Source organism: Lycorma delicatula, chromosome 1 (genome assembly GCF_047948215.1).
Source record: "Lycorma delicatula isolate Av1 chromosome 1, ASM4794821v1, whole genome shotgun sequence".
NCBI classification, from domain to species: domain Eukaryota; kingdom Metazoa; phylum Arthropoda; class Insecta; order Hemiptera; family Fulgoridae; genus Lycorma; species Lycorma delicatula.
Window position 1 is genome coordinate 81,538,375 of NC_134455.1, and position 23,290 is coordinate 81,561,664.

The 23,290-nt window shown below is 31.3% G+C and overlaps 1 protein-coding gene across 2 annotated transcripts in view; it reads left to right on the forward strand.

Moving 5' to 3' along the window:
* Window positions 1-2,624: 2,624 nt before the first annotated feature.
* The window catches only part of LOC142319602 (uncharacterized), a 294,827-nt gene continuing 274,161 nt past the window's right edge, over window positions 2,625-23,290 (forward strand). The window contains exon 1 of one of the 2 annotated variants that reach the window (XM_075357074.1): window positions 2,625-2,759. The gene's annotated coding sequence lies outside the window, so the exon portion shown is untranslated. The remainder of the gene's footprint in view (window positions 2,760-23,290) is intronic. The other variant, XM_075357083.1, reaches the window with a different exon arrangement.

Sequence of the window (23,290 nt, forward strand, 5' to 3'; positions counted from 1 at the left end):
ATGTGAATGAAGTGTAGTGTTGTATAGTTTCAGGTTGATCACTCCTAACCCACCGGGTTGGTCTAGTGGTGAACGCGTCTTCTTATATCAGCTGATTTGGAAGTCGAGAGTTCCAGCGTTCAAGTCCTAGTAAAGTCAGTTATTTTTACACGGATTTGAATACTAGATCGTGGATACCGGTGTTCTTTGGTGGTGGGTTTCAATAACCACACATCTCAGGAATGGTCGAACTGTGACTGAACAAGACTACACTTTATTTACACTCATACATATCATTTTCATTCATCCTCTGAAGTATTATCTGTAAGGTAATTACCGGAGGCTAAACAGGAAAAAGAAAGGTTGACCACTCCTGAGAAGTGTGGTTAATTGAAACCCAACCACCAAAGAACACCGGTATCCACGACCTAGTATTCAAATCCGTGTAAAAGTAAACTACTTTTACTAGGATTTCAACCTTAGAACTCTCGACTTCGATATAAGCTGAGTTGCGATGACGAGTTAATCACAAGAATAGCCCGGTGGGTTTCTTTACAATCGGTCAAGGGATGGAGAGAACGGTCACCATGAGCTCCATATCTCGAAATTCTACGAAAAGAGTAGAATAATTTTTTTATATTTCCAGTAAGTGTTTTACCTTTCCCTGCAAAATTATAAAACGCCGGTTTTTTATTAGCAAATTAATCTTGTAGCTTAATTATAAATTATATTTTTATATTGTTTTGATATAAATAACCTAATATTTTGATATGATTTTTTATTTCCTGATCAAGGATCAAAGAATTGATAATCGTAGTGATAATTATTATGCTGCAGTACATTCCTTAAAATATATACGAGGTCTGTTCAGAAAATAACTGAACATTTTGAATTACGCGCCAACTGAGATATTTGTGACGTACGGTTGGTAGCATTGTGTTCCGCATAACTTACTCTATGTAACCACATGTTCTTGGATTTTTGATATCTCGTTTAGTTTTCGTGTTATTGTTACTTGAGTACAACGTGTTTAAGTGATAGTAGCAATTTTTGTAATGTGCGATTTTCGGGAGCAACGATACAATGTAAAATTTTGCGTGAAACTGAGGAAAACTTTCACAGAAACCTTTCCTGTTATGAAACAAACTTACGGAAATGATGCTCTTGGTCGTAGGCAATGCTGCGAATATTTTTCACGATTTAAAAGTGGTCAATTGAAGATGACCCTCGACCAAGAAGGCCTTCGATTTCAACTGGACATACACGTTCAGAAAATCAACGATTTGGTGCTTGCAAATCTCCGATTGACTGTAAGAGAAGTTGTAGAAGAGGTTAGCATCTCGATTGGATCATGCCGTGACATTTTTACTGAAAAATTGAACATACATCGAGTTGCAGTAAAGTTTGTTCCTCATTTGATGATCGAACAGCAGAAAGAACATCGAGTGGACGTTAGTCGGCTACTTCTTGAACAAGCTGATGACGATGAAACATACATGTAAAGGATCATAACGGGAAACGAACGTTGAGTTTAAGGCTACCACGTCGAAACAAAACTTCAGTCATCATAATGGATTGACAAAGGATCTCCGCGCCCCAAGAAAGCACATCAATTTCGATCCGATGTCAAAGTGATGCTCTCTGTTTTATTCGATTTTAATGGAATCGTGCACTTTGAATTCTTGCCTCAAGGTGAAACAGTGTATCGTGCGTACTATCAAACCGTTTTACAACGGTTACGTGAAAAACCCCTTAAAAAGAGACCAGAGTTGCGGCGAGACAACTCATGATTCCGTCGCACGACAATACGCCACAAACTCAGCTTTGTCAATTCGTCAGTTTTATGCCAAAAATCAGATGACTGTCCTCGCTCAGTCTTTCTACTCACCAGACCTGGCCCCTTGCGATTTTTTCTTATTTCCGAAATTAAAATCAGTGACCAAAGGAGGTCGTTTTGGGACTATTGATGACATTAGAGCAAATTCGTCGCTGATCTTAAAGCTACTTCAAATGAAGCTACCCAGGACTATTTCGCGAAGTGGAATCACCTCTGGGAAAAGTGTGTGAATAGGGGGAAGGGAAAGGAAGTACTTTGAAGGGGACAAGAGTCAATAATCAGTAATGTTAATAATTAAGATTAAAAAAAAAAGGTTTGGTTATTTTCTGAACAGACCTCGTATTTATTATTATACAACTCACTCACACATAAATTAACTGAAACATTATATATAATAATATTTAAATAACTGATATTTTTTCAATAACGTAATGAATATTTATTTTATACTTCACAAAGTTTATCTTATTTTACTTTTAGAATTTGTTAGGATAACGGATTACACCCCATACGTTTGTGTGAAAAAGAAATCAAAGTTTGTTTGTATAAAACGTTTTTACCATGTGGGTTCTAATTGGGCTTTATGAATGAGTCTTAAAGGTTTGACAGCTCTTTGATTCAGTACAGTTGTTTGTAGTTGATACCCCGATAAACGCGTAAAGTATTATATGCTATAAAATGTATACACCGAGCGGCGTGTTGTCTAGGGTGGTGGAAGAATGGAAGTGTGACGTCACCGGGCAGGTGAGTGTTGTGTGTAGGAGGGGGCAACGGTTGTCACTGATGCACGCACACAGACGTAAAAACAGTTTCAGTCCAGTGCGCGCCGTGTGTTCTGTATTCGGTTAGTCTACTTTGGCCCGCAGTTTCGTATGTTCCGCTCTTTGGTTTGTGTTTTAAAGCTGTCACCCGAGTCGATATTTATAGCGTAGAAAGAAATACAGTAAGTCAATTTTAATATTTTTTTAGTATTTTTAAGGTTGAGTTCAAAATAATTATTTTATCGTAAACCAAAAAAAAATATATTTGACAATTAAATTAATCAGTTTTGGTGTTTTGGACATATGTGTTATTGTGTGTATGTGTTTTTCTTATTATTTATTAACAAAGAAAGTAACGGATTTATACATTAATTTATTCTCTGATTATAATACAAATGTCATCAAATTATCAACCAACGGCTTATCTATGTTGAATTACGTTATATATATCAATAAAATAATCAAAATTTGTACACGAACGGCTTAATATAATTAATGATGATATTGTTTTTTTAATAGCTGCTACTAATTGGTTTCGGCAGTCTTTGTAATTAACGAAGATAAATATCTCAATAACATTAGGTTATGAGTATAGTCAGTGAACAGGTTTTTGCTATTTTATGAGTCTATATAATTTTAGAAAACTTCCAAGTTGGCCCTGCTTACGACATGAATTATTTGTTTCTATCGTTTGTTTAAAAATAAGTAATAAATAATTTAATTACACTTTTAATGTTGTATCAATAAATTAAAAGTTATAGGAGCAGTTGGAAATTTTTATGTACTGTTAAGTAACATTTGTCTTTGTGAACGAAATAGATAAATAGTGTCTTTAAAATAGTTAAAAAGGGTTTTTTTGAGAAATTTAGAAATATGTATAAACACATTTCCTTACAGTGTTTACTACCCTCCATTATATATTTTTTTAGAACTAATATAATAGGATATATATAAAATATTTTCTATACAATATTTATTCCATTATAAGATTTTTTGTTAAATATTCGTATATTTCTTCTTTGCTCTTTTTCATTTGTTTGTTTTACTGACATATTAGTCTGTAAATAATTAAATTAATTGATTGTTTTTTAAAAATATCTTTTTAATCTAGCTTTCTATTAAATTTCGTTTGACTATTAACTTAATAGTCAAACTTTGTTAATTAATTTGGGTATTATCGGTGGTTATACAACCACCACTTTTAGCTCGCGCATTTTTTGACTGACTGATTTCATTTCATTTTATCTCATGTTATTTATTTTTCATTATTATTATAATAAATTTGTTTCTGTTCTACGGAAATTTAAATTGATTCGTTGTAGGCGGCCTCTAAGTGTCGGAAAAAGAAAGTATCTAGCACATAAAAAATCTGTTGGATTCATAACAGTACGATTTTTTTTTGCGATTAAATTACATGGAGCAAGATTTGTTTTTCAAAATTCTGCACGACATAAAAATATTTTTCATTATTAGAATAATGGTCTAATTTCTTACCAATAATAAATTAAATTTGTTGATCTTAATTTTTACGTATTTCTTAATATTTTCTAATAAGTTCATAATAGATTTTTATTTAAAATAAGTATTTATATATATTTTTTATTTAGAAAATAACAATCCTGTATATTTGTGAATTATCGGCATTAATAAATGACAAAATTTAAATCGCGGAAGAAATGGTGGTCGTATTTAAATTTTTGCAATCAGTAATACTTTCTTTTAATGAATAATATTCTCTAGTACTGTGTTGACGGTTTATTCACGTTTAGTGAGTATACTATTTAGCATTGATAATCATTAGAGGTAACTGTTAGCTTGTTTTGAAGTTTAGGTTACATTCGTATTAATGCAAGGTTTTAGGTATTCGTATTTTAATAAAAATAATGATTTAAATATAAATACCAACATTCAATGTCTTGATTGATTTTTGTTAAGTTTGAAAGTTAACAATTTATTAAATTATATATATATATGCCCGTAAATAATAATAGTAATAATAAATAAAATATCATACATTATCAAACCATCATCAAATATGGTTGTGTTCTAAAGTATTTAAAAAAACCGTTGCATCTAGAGTAACCGAGACTAAATTAAATTTATTGTAAATTTTTTTTTTGTAATGTATTTATAAAATCTAGATAGTGCAATTACTTGGAGATAAATTAATATTCAAAGAAAAAAAACTTAAAAATAATTCGAAATGAAATAACGCCAGTTGGTTAATGATTTTGTCGATTAAATAAAAACTAAATAATTCGTATTAATGCATTTATATTGAAAGATAATGCATTTATTAAATGCATTATTTGATGCAAGTGTTTATTTATTTTGAAAACAGCGTTTAATAAATACTTTTTGTTTTTTAACCTTCAATACCACCGTTAGGTATTGCTTCAGAGAATGAGATGAATGAAAAGTAGCGTGTCGAAATGCTGTGCCTGACCGGGATTCGAACCCGGGACCTCCGGATGAAAGACCGAGCTGCTATCACTCGCGCCACGGAGGCCGGCATTTAATAAATGCTGTTTTCAAATAAATACAAAAATTTCTGAAATTCTCAATTCGACCAGTATTTTTTTATGTATGTATTCTCCAAATAAACTGATATCGATGATTCCTCTTTATATTATATTCTGTTGAGGAATCTTCTCTGTCCCGTTAAAACTTTTTCTAAATATCTTGAGGCCGATTTTTTGATATGAAAAGTTAAGTTGAAAGAATTTGAAGATGTTTGTCATTTACTTCTTTGTCATCATTATTACTTATGTTTGTATTGTGTGATGATCTACGGACTCGGATATTTTTCTTTTATTAAAGTAGTATGAGTATTACGCAAAAATTTAAGAAAATTATCAAAAAAGCTTAGGTTAATTAAATATTAAGTAAAACAATAATAATAGGTAATTCTGTATTCCAAAATGCGTTGAAATTCATCGGTAGCTTTAAGTCGCAATTAATTCCAAATTTTAATCAGTTGCTGGTTTAGTATTTGCGTTTCTTTCAACTAATCTTTTTTCAAACGCCTAACTTATCAAAAATTTAAATAAAAATGACTAAAAACAAAAACGTAAAATAACAATTTTTTTAAAAGTCAATTTGGTTATTTTTAAAAATACATTTTTAAAAAATTTTATTACTTTCCCGTCTAACGCTATAGCTTTAAAAGGGAAGTATTGTAATCGGTCCAATTTGAGTATATGCGGTTTTCACCAGATCTTGACGTTTTGACACTTAAGGAACCCAAAAAACCGGATGGAAATTTTCCGGATGTTCGTATGTACATATGTGTGTGCTCAGTGTCGCACTCATATCTCCAGAACTGTTGGACCGATTTTCACCTTGGTCAGATTACTTCTATAAATGGGACATTGATACTATTAAATTTTCAACTTAAAAAAAGGTCAAGGGGATGAGGGTGTGAAGCACAGGTGACCTTAATTGGGCGAAATCTCGAGATTTCGCGTAATTAAGCTATTAACAACTGTTGTAGTCGTTTGTATGTTGTGACGTCACAGGTGAGCCGTAGAATTAAATAAATGAGTAATATTTAAAGTAGCCGCCATACCCGTGCGAATGTAATACGCGAAATAAAACAAAAAATATTATGTTTAAATAAAATTATAAATATTTTTAATTAATTTGTGTGTGTATGGGTGTGTAAGCAGTGCATCAGAAACAACTGTGTGTCAGTTTTTTAATTTAAAATACGGATGAACCAGTAAAAAAATTACCTTACGAAAAAAGTAACAAAATGTAGAGAAGCAACTGCTCGATACTTTAGTTCTTTGCTCAAAATTTTTCTACTATTATTAAATAGAAAGGCACTCGGTAAGGGGTCAAGAAATCGTTTTTTGGAATTTCCTCTCAGTTTACTTTTCAATTTTTTTCCGAGTCATTTGATATAACATTCATAAATGTATGCTAACAAATAAATCTTTTATGTTTTTTCTTAAAAATTGTGTTGCAGCTGTTTTGCAAACAACGACGCTCAAATTTGCCAGTGAAACTGGCAAATCTACCAGTAAAAACTGTTCTTACTCACACAAAACTTCTCTTCCAATGTCCGTCTGTTTTTCAACCTACAAAGCCAATATTTCAAAGTTTATCTAATGAAGATTTGTTGAAAAAATTTCTCTCTATGGACAGACGCAAAACTCCAACGAGTCTCAACCACGTAATTTGGAATAGGTTGCTGAGGAATTTTTTTGTGGGAAAGGAACACTTGAGTTTGGAGTAAATGATGCAGTGCCAACATTTAATAATGGAAACATTAACAGGTGTGAAGTTCTGCAGCATCTTTGAATCAATCCGGTTCTTAATACCGTAAAATTTTTTAAAAAGACTGACGAGAAACGGGTAACCGAGGCGGAAAACAGCTCAAGAAATGCAGAAATAAAAAGTTAAAGCTAGAAGATCAGGAAACTAACACTGATGACCTTATGAAGCTGGGCAGTTTTAAAACAAGTAACTTAAAAAAATTTGTTTATGTAAATTTTAAATTCCGTTTTCCAAAAATCATGTTTTTCTATATTTATGACTCATTATCTTAAGAACCAGATAACAACTTAAATTCTTTTTGTCATTATTCTATATGTGTACGTTTTTCAATACATCTAGAATTATGAAGGTATGTGAACAATTATCTGTTAAAAAAAATCATTCCTAAAAAAATTGAAAAAAAAAAATTATTATCATTATTAATTAATATTTCATTAGGGAAGTAGTTTATAATTATAATTCTAGGTGCATCTAATCCATTTAGAATACCAAATAATCAGAAAAATAGTTCCTGACATAATGGATCTGCAATGTAACTTATTAGTGCCTTAATAAAATTTAAAAATCGCCGCAGTATTCCACAAGCAAATGATTAATAACAGAAATTTAAAAAAAATTAACCAAGCATGTAATCTTTTAAAGTTATACCAATAATTTTTTTTGTCTTCAGTCATTTGACTGGTTTGATGCAGCTCTCTAAGATTCCCTATCTAGTGCTAGTCGTTTCATTTTGATTTACCCCCTAGATCCTACATCCCTAACAATTTGTTTACATATTCCAAACATTGCCTGCCTGCACAATTTTTCCCTTCTACCTGTCCCTCCAATATTAAAGCGACTATTTCAGGATGCTGTAATATGTGGCCTATAAGTCTGTCTCTTCTTTTAACTATATTTTTCCAAATGCTTCTTTCTTCATCGATTTGCCGCAACACCTCTTCATTTGTCACTTTATCCACCCATCTGATTATTAACATTCTCCTGTAGCACCACATTTAAAAAGCTTAGTCTAATCTTTTCTTCTCAGGTACTCTGATCGTCCAACTTTCACTTCCACATGAAGCTACGCTCCAAACATATACTTTCCAAATGTTTTTCTGATTTTTCAATCAATTTTTGATGTAAACAAATTATATTTCTTACTGAAGGCTTATTTCGCCTGTGCTATTCAGCATTTTATGTCGCTCCTGGTTCATCCATCTTTAGTAATTCTATTTCTCAAATAACAAAATTCTTCTACCTCCGTAATCTTTTCTCTTCCTATTTTTATATTCAGTGGTCTATCTTCATTATTTCTACTACATTTCATTACTTTCATTTTGTTCTGTTTATTTTCATGTGGTAGTTTTTGCATAGGACTTCATTCATGCCATGTTCATTGTTTCTTCTAAATCTTTTTTACTCTCAGTTTGAATTAATACATCATCAGCAAATCGTAGCATCTTTATCTTTTCACCTTGTACTGTTACTCCAGATCTAAATTGTTCTTTAACATCATTAACTGCTAGTTCTATATAAAGATTAAAAAGTAACCAGGTTAGGGAACATCCTTGTCAGACTCCCTTTTTTATTACAGCTTCTTTCTTATGTTCTTCAGTAATTACTATTGCTGTTTGGTTCCTGCAAATGTTAGCAATTGTTCTTCTATCTCTGTACTTGAACCCTAATTTTTTTGAAATGCTGAACATTTTGTTCCAGTCTATGATCGAATGCCTTTTCTAGATCTATAAATGCCAAGTATGTTGGTTTGTTGTTCTTTAATCTTCCTTCTACTATTAATTTGAGCGCTAAAATTTCTTCCCTTATCCCTATACTTTTCCTGAAACCAAATTGGTCTTCTCCTAACATTACTTCCACTCTCCTCTCATTTCTTCTTTTCAGAATTCTAGGTAAGACTTGATGCATGATTAATTAAGCTAATTGTTCTGTATTCTTCACATTTACCTGCTCCTGCTTTCTTTGGTATCATGACTATAACACTCTTTTTGTAGTTTGATGGAACTTCCCCTTTCTCATAAATATTACACACCAGTTTGTATAATCTATCAATTGTTTCCTCAACTGCACTGCGCAGTAATTCTACAGGCATTTCGTCTATTTGAGGAGCCTTTCTGCCATTCAGATCTTTTAATGCTCTCTTAAATTCAGATCTCAGTATTGTTTCTCCCATTTCATCCTCTTCTTCCTCTATAACACCATTTTCTAATTCATTTCCTCCGTATAACTCTTCAATATATTCCACCCACCTATCGACTTTACCTTTCATATTATAAATCGGTGTACCATCCTTGTTTAATACATTATTGGATTTTAATTTATCTAGTCCAAAATTTTCCTTAACTTTCCTGTATGCTCCGTCTATTTTACCAATGATCATTTCTCTTTCTACTTCTGAACACTTTTCTTTAATCCATTGTTTTTTTGCTAGTTTGCACTTCCTATTTATATTTCTTAATTGTCAGTAGTTCCTTTTACTTTTTTCATCACTAGTATTCTTATATTTTGTATGTTCTTCCATGAGCAGCAATATATCCTGTGATATCAAGGTTTTCTACCAGTTCTCTTTGTTCCTCCGAAGTTCACTTCTGGTGATTTAAGAATTTCATTTTTAACATTCTCCCATTCTTCTTCTACATCTTCTACCTTATCTTTTTTACTCAGACATCTTGCAATGTTCTCCTCAAAAATCTTCTTTACCTCCTCTTCCTCAAGCTTCTATAAATTACACCAATTCATTTGACACCTTTTCTTCAGGTTTTTAAACCTCAATCTACATTTAATTATCACTAAATTGTGGTTGCTTTCAATGTCTACTCCAGGGTAAGCTTTGCGGTCAACGAGTTGATTTGTAAATCTTTGCTTAACCATGATATAATCTAAGCGATACCTTGCAGTATCACCTGGCTTTTTCCATATGTATATTCTTCTATTATGATTTTTAAACTGGGTGTTGGCAATTACTAAATTGTACTTCGTGCAAAACTCTATTACCTCTTTCATTCCTTTTGCCCAGCCCATAATCACCCACAATATTTCCTTCCTTGCCTTTTCCAGTGCTTGCATTCCAATTTTCAACTATTATTAAATTTTCATCCCCTTTTATGTGTTTATATGCTTCATAAATTTCTTTGTATACACACTACTTCATCATCATCATGGACACTTGTAGGCAATAGACTTTTAACAATTGTTGTTGGCTTAGGTTTTGATTTTTGGTTTTAGGTTTTTGAAATATCCTACTGTCTTCTCTACCTTCTTGTTCATTATGCAACCTATTCCTGTCTGCCCATTATTTGAAGTTGAGTTAATTATTCTAAAATCACCTGACAAAAAAGTCGTTTTCCTCTTCCCACCAAACCTCGCTAATTCCTACATCTACACTTAATGTATCCATTTTCCTCTTTAAATTTTCTAACCTACCAACCTTTTTTAGACTTCTAACATTCCATGCTCCTACTGGTAGAATGTTTATTTTTTAATTTTCTGATAAAGCCTTCCTTAGTAGTCCCCACCTGGAGATCCGAACGGGGGACTAGTTTACCTCCGGAATATTTTTTACCAAGGAATGCGCCTCTATCTAATAAATTATTGATAAGATTTATTAATTTTCAATTTATTGAAAAAAATCATAAACCGGTCGTGATTTCTTTCAAGATTAATGAAACAGAATTTTTTTCTCTTTTTTTTTTAACCTCCAGGACCTGCTTCAGAGGATGAGATGAATTTCAATTTTTGTAGCGTGTGAAAATGCTATGTCTGACCGGGATTAGAACTTGGAACCTCCGGATGAAAGACCGAGACGATACCATAAAACTACAATAAAATTTAATTGTCCGAAGTTTGTGGAATCACCCTTTGAATCTAAATCGGCATTTAAACTCTAGTTTTCTAAAATTCACAGAAGGTAAAATAATTGTAGAAGTTTTTCAGGAGATATAATAATAACAATTTTTACTGAACTTAATTTTATAAATTAACGTAATCCATTTTTTCGTATTTTTGTAATTTAATCCAACTTCTTAATTAGAATTATTTTTGGGTTTTATTTGTTATACGACCATCAACACTTCTTGCCGTGATTTAAATTTCCAGTTATTGAAGTTGCTTCGTTACCAGGATGCAAGATTTGTATAATGTATACTCCTATATTTTTAAAATAAAATACAAATCTATTAGAAAATATTTAATATATATATATATATAGAAAACTGACAGAAATAAAGATTTAAATTATACTAATTGTTCTGACTGCGAAAAATGTAATTTTCTGCAGGATTTGCAAAAAAAAAATCCTGTCCCTTGTACCTTTGTCACCCAAGAATGTGTAAAAAAGGAATTCAGCAGATTTCTATTTGTTCGGGATTCTTTCTTTTTAAAACATTCAGCGGCTTTCCGTAGCAACTTAATTTAGTATTTCTTACTTCAGATAAGAATTTATTAATAAACTATTAAAACATAAACTGTATAAGATAAAGTGAAATAAAGTTGTCGGTCGAAAAATGCAGGAGCTTTAAGTGATGGTTATATGACATATTAAGATTTAATATTTTTTATAGAATGTTATTCACAATAGATATAATAAAAATGTAATTAAAACTTTATTGATAATTATGATAATAAAATAGTAATAATAATAATAAGTAACAGTTTATATTACTAAAGTTAACAAAATTAACATTTTGGTTGTATTCTAAATAGAACATTAAAATATTTTTGAAAATACTGAAGGGTGGTTGAAATGTAATGCACACTTACTCATAATTAGCAAATGAAACGAGATCTCCAAATTATCTCACCACAATGAAACAAATACATACAAGTAAAGTTTATTTGCTACAAACACTTACACTTATAATTCCATGTACTCACCATTTAGCTACACATTTCTCTCAAAGGTGAACCAGATTTCTCATTCCATCAGTGAAGAATACTGGCGTCTTCCTTGATCCATGACTTTTCTGTGCCCTTCATCATCATCATCATTCATGCTTAGCATAACTATTTAATTGCAAAAGGAAGTGAAAATTGCAGGGCACCATATCTGGCGACTATGAAGGGCGTGGAACAGGCTCTAATTTCAATTTCACAAAAAACTTTTGCGTAGCACTACCGCGAACAGATTTTACGGTAGCCCAATTGTGTAATAATATGTTCTACGCGTAGATATTTTTGATATCCGGGTGGGCGATGCGTTATTGTGTGATACGAAGATCATTTTGAATCGATTCGCCCAATGTCACATTTTTAATTCAAATTTAAAAATTCCACAATGGTTTGATTAAAGAATTCAGTATTGAACAAATGGAGTAAAATAACAGACAAAAAATAATAACAAAAAATAAGTGAAACTTATAATTGGGTGCAGTATTCTAAAAGGAGAAAAAAATTCCGGTAAATATCTAAAAACCACGAGATATGGACAGTTAACCTTTACTTAACTAAGTATAATTTTACAGTTCAAGTTGTGTTGACATTTTTTCTACAAAATATAGATAAATGGAATAAGAATAGTTATCTATAGGAAATAGATTAATAAAACAAACACATACTATTTTGTTTTACAAATCCAAATCGGAACGGATATAGATGATTTTTCTTTACAGATTTAATCAAAATGTTAAAAATCTAGAATTATTACTAAAACAGCTGAATTTCATATACCGAGTGATCATTTTAAAAGTTACCACATTTATTATTCAACAGCTATCAGTCCCATCGTATTTTTGTTTGCAGGAAGTTTGCTTGTATTTCTGTTAGTGGCTAACAAAATATTATATTTTATATGTATTTTTTAAAAATATTTACATATTAAATAGTTGATTAGGTTTTTTAAAACACGTAAATTTAAAAAAAAATATCGCAAAAACTATAAACAACGTCTTTCCTTACAGGATGAACTAAAACAGTTTAAATAATTAACCTCCTTTCCACAGAACTAAATTAACCTTCTAATCTTACTTTTCTAAAAACTTCGGCCAGTGTGTGTGCGTGTGTGCATGTTTAAAAAGTATTTAGGAAATAAAATTCCGAATTAAATTTTTTTTAAAGAAATTAAATAAACGTTTTAAAGTTAAAAAAATAAAATTCACTTAAAAAGTAAATAGTTATATATTTTTTAATTTCTCTGTAAATTTAAACTTTTTAGTCAGTTCCAATTTTAAACTAAATATCTATTGATAACATACTGTCATAGTTTGTAGCCTAGCCTACTTCAAAAAGTTGATATTAAAAAACTTTTTTATTTTTTTTTGTTAATTCATTATATAAGCTCGACGCTTTTATGACGAAGTATGGAATGACAATTTTCTAGCTAATGAAAAATTCTATGTCTGTCTGTGAATCGAACCTCAGGTCTTCCGGATGAAAGGCTGAAACGCTCTACTATTCCGCGACGAAGATCGAGAGAATTTATTTTATAGTTTTCTTTATTTAATTTAAAACCTTTTATTTTAAATAAACTTATAAAAAGATGCTAATACGTATCACATATTTTCTCATGTGTACTCTGCACTAGGGTCTTAACATTTTTTCATCCACAGGCTAATATTTCTAACCTCTACTGACTCGAGAGCCACAATCATTACAAACAACATTGTAATCGAATATACAATAATTTATGTTCATTTGAGGTCTACATTACCATCTTAAGCCAGAAGGGTGTGTGTCAATAAATATACACTGCTTTTGAGTAAACGGAAAATTTAAAAAGAAAAAATTGTTATCGTATTTAAATCCTTTTTTTGTTATAATTTATTAATAAATAATTGTACTACTATACAATGAAAAAAAATATTATTTGAGAAGAAATTTGATATACGTATATTTCGCTTAGTAAATTCTTAAATCGTTATTTATTCACTCAACTCAGTTCTGTGGAGTTTATTTTACAGTTTATTTATTATAGACAAATAATAAATGAAATTGATATCTTAGGTTTTATATCTTAATTCTTTCAAATTTATTTTGACAACTCTCACACTCACCCCAATCGAGAAAACAGAAAGCTCCGCCGTTATTCCATCAAAGCCTGGGACCTTTCCCCTACTTAAACTACAGATAGCTTGATGCAACTTAGTCTCGGTAAACCGTTAGATACTGCTTCAGAGGATGAGATGAATGACCATTTTTTAAGCGTGTAAAAATGTCATGCCTGACCGGGATTCGAACCCGGGACCTCCGGTGAAAGGCCGAGCCGGTACCACTGCCAACAACTGCTTTTTTTTCCTTTCCGCTCAAGGCACGATCCACTATCCCGTATAACACGGCCTTGAGGGTGCCAGTTGCCAGTACCCTCCTGGGAGGCCATGCCAGACCCGGCTATGCCGTTCCTGACAGCACCTCCCAGTGGTTGGGTCTCGGTCTTTTAATAAGCGCCTGCCTCTAATCCGGGGTCCCCTACCTGGGTAGGGTAGGGTAAACACGGCGATTATTCTGAAGTACATAATTTTAAGGAAGTATTATATGTGCCAAAAGTTTAGTTTTTTAGGGGGGGGGGGTAAAATAGTTCTAAACCAGATTAAAAGAAATGGTCATAAGTATTCCAAAAATATACACACTAACAAAATTTCATTAAAATCGGTCGAACCGCTCGGAGTTTAGTTCTATGGTCATACACATAGACAGACAGACATCATTATACAATAAAACCAACCTTTATTGTCTCAGGGACCCCTAAAACAAATTTTTCAGTGAAAATATTAAAATATCGAATTTTTGTTCGATTAAATAACTCTGTATAAAAAAAGTCTCTCAAATGAAAAAAAGAAAGTTTGTAAGAAACACAGATGCAAGAAATCTATCTTGAAAAATCAGAAAGGATGTGGAGAACCATTGTTAGTAGATTATTAACGAAAGTGAAATAAAACTTCTCTGGAATATATATTACTTTTACACTGTCAGATTTGTGGACGTTACGAACATTTCAATTTTGTGAACTGTACTACTACAGTTGTCATATTTACTTTCCCGTCGATAACTACTGCAAGTGCACAGCTTTAAAGGAATAACTAACTATAAGCCACAATTTTGGGTCCTGGGGATTTTTTTAATGTTAACATTATAAAATCTTAATAATAAGGAAGTATAAGAGAAGTTATAGAAATTTCCAAAGAGTACGTGTCTTGGCCTGATGATATTTTGATTAATATTTCTGAATTTTCTCAACTAAATTCTTCGAAAGAATTACTGGTTCAAAAAATTTCGTTTTTTATGCATGGGGCATTGATGGCATAATTTTTTGAAAAAAATAAGGGGAGAGGTATTTTTGAAATTTAAAATGTTTAACTTTTTGTATATTGATTGCAGAAAATTGAGCTTTGATACTGTGAAAGTACTTATTAAGTTATTTAAAATTCCTAAATTTTAAGTAATCGGATTTTGATTTGGGGGTGGGGGAAATTTAAAATTATCTCTTAACAGATTTTGCCACATTCTTTATATCTCTCTCTCTTTTTTAATAAATTTTAACTTTTTTTAGCCTTATTGAAAAACATTGCATAAATTATACTAACTTATTGAAATAAATAATTACTTAGCAAATTTGGAACAGGTAAATCAAGTAGCGAGCATACTACACACTACTTTTGAGCGTTTTTTTCATTTTCAGCATTTACAAGTTTGTATATATTTTAAATTACAAAAAAAAAATTAGTGTCAAATCGGCTTCAAAAGGAAAAAAAACTATCAGTTATTATTTTAAGGTTTTTTTTAGTTATTACTATTTGAATTTTGGATAGGATGGAAAAATAAAAGGTGTCCGTTTGAAAAAAGGGCTTTTGTTCAAAATAACGGTAATAAACCAACATCTGGTTAAAATTATGAAATAAATTGCATAGAAGCGACTTAAAGAGGCTGCTGCTACCAGGCTTGAGTGAAGGATGTTTGGAACGAGGGTGTATGTATTATATTTTCACCTTAAGTTTTCCCATTTATTTGCTTAAATTTCCATATAAAAATACTTTGGATATTTTAATTACGTCAGGTTGTATTAAATTATTTTATAATAATCACATACTATACATCGGTGATGACAAAATATGAAAAATATATTCTTTGTACACAATTTTTAAAATGTTTTATTTTAAAAAATCTTCCATTATGGCTAGAAGAAACTTACTGTGAATCACAAAAGGAAACTAAAAACAGCAATCATCAAAATGGGTACATTTTAATGATTTGAAAGAGTACGGCTTGGAATAGATAAAAATAAATAAATACAAATAGGATTGAGAATCTTCTGTCTTTGAAATCTATTTAATGTAGATATTAATGTATCTTCCTACTTGAAAGAATTAAATGGAATTGAAGTAGTATATATTTTGGTTTCGGGATCTAAATAGATCTTCTTAACTCTCATTTTATAAACCCTAAGTACATTATTATGTTACGTTTTTATTGTCATGTTGTATTATTACTAAGTACATTATTATGTTTATAAATAGAATATACACATAAAATTTGAAAAAAAGCTAAGAAAGGTATTCAGTGTAGAAAAAGGTTAATTTAACAGGTATGTAAGATTTTCTGTAACATAAATTCTGAGAAAATAGCGAGAAAAGTTTTATTTACTTATTTATTTTAAAACTTATAACACCGAGATGGTGAAAAAATTTTTCAAAGATTCCATTACAAGCTTAATTTTTAAAAAGATATATTTTATTATAAGTTACTAAATCACCATTAGTGCCACCGAATGTGCTTATTGGTGAATTATTAATAGTTTTGATTCATGTATTTGGTTTTCATGAATTTAGTTTCATAAAATTTAATTTTTCACTATCCAAAACGATGAAAAATATCATTTAATTGTATTTTTTTCTTCTGCACTATAGCCCAATGTAATCCTTGGCGTCCATCACCAATTCTTTCCAACGCTCCTTATTCATCGCCATCTCCAAGTAATTTCCTACACCCGCCTTTCCAAGATTGATTCCGGTTCGTTCCGAATAAGGCAGTCCATTCCGATGCTTGTTTATTAGTTTTTCAAGGAGTAACATTGTACTAGGTCCGGTTATTGGCCCGATGCAAAACCTCCAACCTGGGGGACCGGGTTATATTTTATTTATACCGTTTTTTTCCTCATATCCTTTGGAGAGCCAATTCCTAACTGAAAGACGCAACCCAAGATTTTGGTACTCCCCGGGGGTTTTATTTCCCTGGTACTTTCAATGTCTAGTGAGCATTCCCCGCTTCACCAGCTGGAAAGGTGCTGGACGGGTGAGTAGGAACTCCACGCGGGAGCTGTATTTTTATTCAGTAGTTAGTAGCTGAGTGACGTAACCGTCAATCAGTTTGTCAGGATTAAATAGATATTTTACGATTACATGCAGAAAGAATAATTTTATACACTGATTTGAGACTTATTTTTTTTCTTTTAAGCGCCTCCTGCTTAGTGAAGGTTGGCGGTCCACGTAGCAGGCTCCGAACGTGACGTTGAACAGAGCCATGCTTTATGAACTCAAAAGGATATCCGGATATCCTTCGGGATCTTTAATGTAGTGATTTCCCGTTGCCTTCTGCATCCTAATACCGTTGATCAATTTTGGTTCTTCGGCCAAGGACAATAGAGTGCCCTAACCTCTCTACTCTCTCATCCATCTTCAAAGAGGCTGTTTTTGCACTTGATAAAGGGAATCTTCTTATCCCGGAAGATTCTCGGTTCCTTCATTCGTTCGCCGCCTGCACATAACAACATATCGTAAACAGCCGTTACCCCCCTCTACCGCGGGGAGGTGAATGTCAGGATTTCACCATCATTGAAACTGAGTCCGTAAAGGCATTTCTCAGCTTCTCCGGATCACTAGAGAGGAGAAACTAATTATTTTCAATGCATTGGCAAAAAAAATGTTCTTAATATTATTTTTACTTCCTCGGCTATGTAGTAAACTGTATATATACAGTATACTATACATAAGGGAAAGTATGCTAATCGGGCAAAAATCTGTATTCGGAGGATTTTTGCAGATCCTGACGTTTAATGTTCACCTATAACCCCAAAAACACAATTTTAAAATTGAAAAATTACTGAAGGATCTATAAATATAATGTTGGTCTAACATTTGCTTTATATCTCCAGAGCGGTATAGATGATTCGGATGAAATTTTGCACGATGATTTCTTTATACGAGGCATTGACGGCGTTTAACTTTATTTACAGTTGATGAAGCAGTGAGATACGGTGTTGGGTTCCGTTTCTCAAAATTTTAATAAAAGCTTAGGTAAATTTTTCAATTTAATTCCTTTTTTTTTAAAAAAAGGATGATAATTCAGTATTTAATTAAAACTTAATTTGAATATGTTTATTTGTTTTTTTACATTCTTAAACGTTACTTCTTTCTTTCACTTTCGGAAGAAACCTTTGTTCCCCAAAAGAGTTGGAGGAAATATAATTTAAAAAAAAGTAGGAAAAAAGTTTAAGAAGCAATTTTATTGATAAAACTATTTCCCTTAAATGTTTATTATTATCTTTTATAAAGTGGCTGGAGGTGGCGTTGGACGCCATACTGGATAGAAGAACAAGAAAAAATTGAAAATAATAACATTGCTTTTTTCAATTTAAATGGAACCTCTTATCCTAACGTTTTAATAGCTATCATTTAATACATCTTAGTTACAAGATAATTCCCACGAAATCTTTACATATTAATCAGAATGCCAATCTCCTTGCCGGAGTAGTAACGTCTTGGCATTTCATCCAGAGGTCTTGGGTTCGAATTCCGGTCAAGCATGGCATTTTTCACACGTTAATAATTTCCATTTTCACATTCCCACGTACAAGTTTCTTTGTAAGCTTCTGTAATGAATTAATTCATCAGTCAAAAAAAAAAAAAATTCCCTCTTCATGTTTTTACGTATAATATTAATTTTCAATTCAAGAGTCGCCGATTTTAATAATAATTTTTTTCCAATTAATTTTACTGAACACTGAGGATCGATCATTTTGTGTCTTAATTTATTCAAATTATTGTATTATTGGATCGTGAAGTAACGCAAAGCTTGAACAGAGGGTCTTACTACAGGGTCATTTTTTGGGTACTGATATTTTGAATCGCTGAATAAATTACGTAAGGTAAGAGGTACATGCGTGATTCCCATTTTGAATAATGTTGTAAATTTTATTTTGGAATTTTATTTACCAAAATCAGATGATCTGCCCCCGAGACAACAGATATTTAAAAAAACCTTATTCTTCGAGTATCGTAGGTAGGTGATTGACTTAATTTTTTGTTGCTAACTATGTACTGCAGATATAATTAGTCATATCTGTAAATAACTGCTAAAATGCGTTTTACTTTCATACGTATTTAAATTTCATGTAAAAGTATAGTAAAACATTTATCTCGATTTGACCGTGTTCTATTGTTCTTACCTGTTACATACAGGATTCTCTAGTACCGGAATACCGCCGCCGTTCTTGTGCTGCTTTTTGGGAGAAATATAAAATTCTCTTTATACATAAAATTTGTTTTAACTTAAAGTCTGGTCTACATTTTATTTTAACATTAACTACTCACTGTTATCGTATTTCTTAATGAAAAATATTATTACTGTCTTAAATGATATGTGACGGACAGTGCAGTATATTATAAAAATCAGACCGCACGAAAATGGTCCTTGCTTTTGGATACCCGTATGCATACCGCTGACAAAAGAAGTCGCTAGAAATATAATTCACGAAAAAAGTTAAACATTTCAAATGAAAATGATAAGTTTTTCTTCTTATCAATGTAAACTTTGAAATTGATGTGCATTTTTCATTACAGCTACAGCCGACTGTGGCTGTGAACCATATTCTGCCATAATTCAAAATCAAAACTTCCGGTAGTGAAAACTTTGACTAAACTCCTGATTACATATGAACGATATAACTTGTTTTAACTAAATTTGAAGGATGCATCTATTTTAATTGGATCAGCAATTTAAAGAAGAAATATTTACCCTTGTTGATGAAAAAAGCATTTTTATAGTTTATTCGTTCAGAATACAGTCAAAATAAAAAAAATATTAAAAAGATAAATAATTATTCCCATTTTCCTTCTAATAAAACATAATTTTTTATTTACCACAAAAATACGTTTTAGAAAATAATTTCAAACAAAGATAACCAAAGTCCGTAAAATTATATAACATTCATAGAATTTGTTTTGAAAATGTTTTCTATGTGTACGTTGCAATCGGTTCAAATTGTAAACAATAAGCAACCCCATAGCCCAGTAAGATGATAATCTTGTAAAAATGAGATGATAATCTTGGTAAATGAGGCCATTTCTGAAATGTGTGGTTATTTAAACACCATCCACCAAACCTACATCTGCATCCAATATCTAGTATTGAAATCTGTATAAAAGTAGCTTAACTTTACTAGGATTTGAATCTCAGAAGCTTCGTCTTCAAAAATCAGCTGTTAAACAACTGATTTACGACGACGAGCTTACCACTAGACCAACCCGGTGAGTTTTGAAAATTAATAGTGAGATTTCTCCCTCATCTTGAATAAATAGTTTTTTTTTACAATGAAAATAAATTTTAATAATGCATTTTAGGGGGATAATAATAGAAAATGAATTTTGAAACAATTTTTTATCACAAAATATTCTTTTTGAAGTTTTATTCGGTGTTCATGTCCCAGTAACTTCGGAAAAGGAACTGGTTAATTTAACTAATAATTTATACAAATTTTCACTGCCTTAAAAAATGAATCAAATGCCATACTCGTCGTCAGAAATCACTTGTTAATTTTCTAAGTCGAATTTTCTAAGGTTGAAATTCAAGTAAAACTTAGTTACTTTTACACGAATTTGACAATGGATATCGGTTTATTTGGTGGTTGGGGTTCAATTAACCCCACATCTCAGGTATGGTTGGGCCTGAGTCTGTACAAGACAGTATCTCATTTACATATCATCTTTATCTCACTGGTGCTTAGGGGGTTGGTTATTGTTCACTAGTTGAACAGATTAAAACGTGGATATTAGGAATAATAAAAAAAAGTATTAATAAAAATAAAAGAATGTCATAGATATCGGTAAACTTAAAACAAATGTGTAGTCAGGTGATCGTTCTTTTGTTAATTGTAAAATTTAAAATCTCTTTTCTTGTTCTGGCTAGGATTGATTGAATTAATTAAAATTTGTTTGTTTTGATTGAATTCTTTTTTAATGAATAAGATTGAGTTGTTTGATAGTCCAAGTAGATACAAACTAACTAGTGCAAATTTATTTTATCAGCACCCGTATATAACTGCACTCTTTGTATGCGAAGTAACTGATTAATAATCTATGTTACTTCTTAGAATTACTAAACCAGAATATGTTACTAATTAGTAGCTAATCAATAACGACAAAATTTTAATTTGTACCATGACTGCGCATTGATCTGTTAATTTTAATACATTTAAAAAAAGCATTCCTGACTGGTTAGTGATTGCTATGTATAGTGTACACTACATATGAATTATTATATAAATTTAGCTGAAGTAAAACTGAATATCCGAAAAAAGATTAAAAGAAAATAAGAAATATAATATAGTATTAAACTTTATGTTCACCATTCAGTCCGTTATTATTTTTATAATCCGACTATGTATTAATATTGTATAGCTATCCAGTATAAGAGATAGTATCCTAATGGGTCAAATTTTGCACGTTGAGTTTTTCGCATATCTTGAGTTTCATGACCCACTAATCTAGAAAAATCTGAAAAATTTCGGAAAGCCTATAACTTGCTTGATATCTTCAGATTGGATGGACCGATTTGGTTCAAATTTGGCATAATATATATTATTATATAAACAGGAAGAGGGTTTTTGCTTGTTCGGGATAAACAAAAAAACTACTTGATCAGTCGCAACCACATTTTTACTCATGTTTCTTGGCATAACTGAGAAGATTTTTAAATACATTTCCTCTCAAAAAAAAATTATTTATATGTAGTAGTGGAGATTTTCCGGTTGAAGCACGAACTTTAATGAATTAAATTAATGAACTGTGAACTGTGAGTCTCTATCACTGTGTGAGCTGGGTTTGAACTGAATGATTCAAATCAATTGAATGGATAATATTACAAAAATAATAGAATTAAGTTTTTCGTTAAATAAAATAATATTAAATAAATTTAAAAAAAATCTGTTTAACAATAATGGGCTTCCCGTGGTGACTGCGTGTGCGTTTTGCGTGGTTAGGTATATGAGCACGACTTAGGAGGTTAGACCGATCATCATAATCAAATGGTAACAAACGGGATGCCACTGGGGCGCTGTTTTGGGAGGTGCAATGGGGCGCTCTTATAATATTTTTGCAAACAATCGTCCGATTTTCAAAATTCAAACGGAGTAATTGTCAGTAGGTTGAAGGCTAACTTTTGTATGCATCAGGTACACTCTCGATCTAACAGATCACGGTTATTCGGAAATGTTATCCAAAAATGAAAAATTATTTATTAAAACGTGTAAATAATAAATAACCCATTACGGTGCTGCACTTCTCATTCGGTCGCTACGTGGCGAGCCGCTAAATTCTCATACTCCTTTCTTACAGCGTGCCGCTCCCAAGATATTTTTCAGTAGAGACATTTTCAATAGAGGTCTTACTGAAATTGAAGATAACAAATCGTGACTGATTCATAATCAACGCCAAGCAAAAACTACTGAAGATAAATAGATGAAAATTTGTATACATGTTCTTACGGTGTAACTGCACACTAAGAAAGGATTTTTTGAAATTCCGTATTTAAAGGGGTAAAATGGAGTAACAATGAAATTTACGGTTTAAAATGATTAAAAATTTTCTCGGTAACAAATCAAGATATCAGCTTGATTTTTTGGTGTGTAATCTTACAAACCAATTTGTAGATTTTTTAAATTTGACTTTGAAAGAGGGTGAAGAAAGATAAAAAAATGTTGAACGATAATTGTAAATTTTCCCAATCCCGGCTATACTAAACGAGATATTCAGTAGGTTTGGGGTTGCAAATATTCTTCAGATAAATGTTTAAAAATCACTTTCGTGTATTTTTTAATTCCGATTTTTTTTTGGTGGTAAAACAAGTAACCATTTAGCCCGAACGAAGCTGTGACGAGAAGCTAATAACTTATGTATGTGGAACATTTAAAAATTAAATGATACATTTAATTTTTCTCATAATCGGCCAAGGATGCAGGGAGCTGTGGACCTTATGAGTTTCCTATCCCAAACCTTTACTCAAAGAGTAGGTGAAATTTTCATATATATATAATTTAATGCCCTTAGGTTGGGATATGATGCTGTTCTGATCAAAACCTTGATCAGAGCAGCATAACAGATATCACAATTAATTATATGATAAAAAACAAATGTTTAAAATCAATATTTATTATTTAAAATATAAAGATATGATAATATTAAGGTATTAATATTTTCAAAATTATTTGACGAAATATTTTTATATACACGTTGAA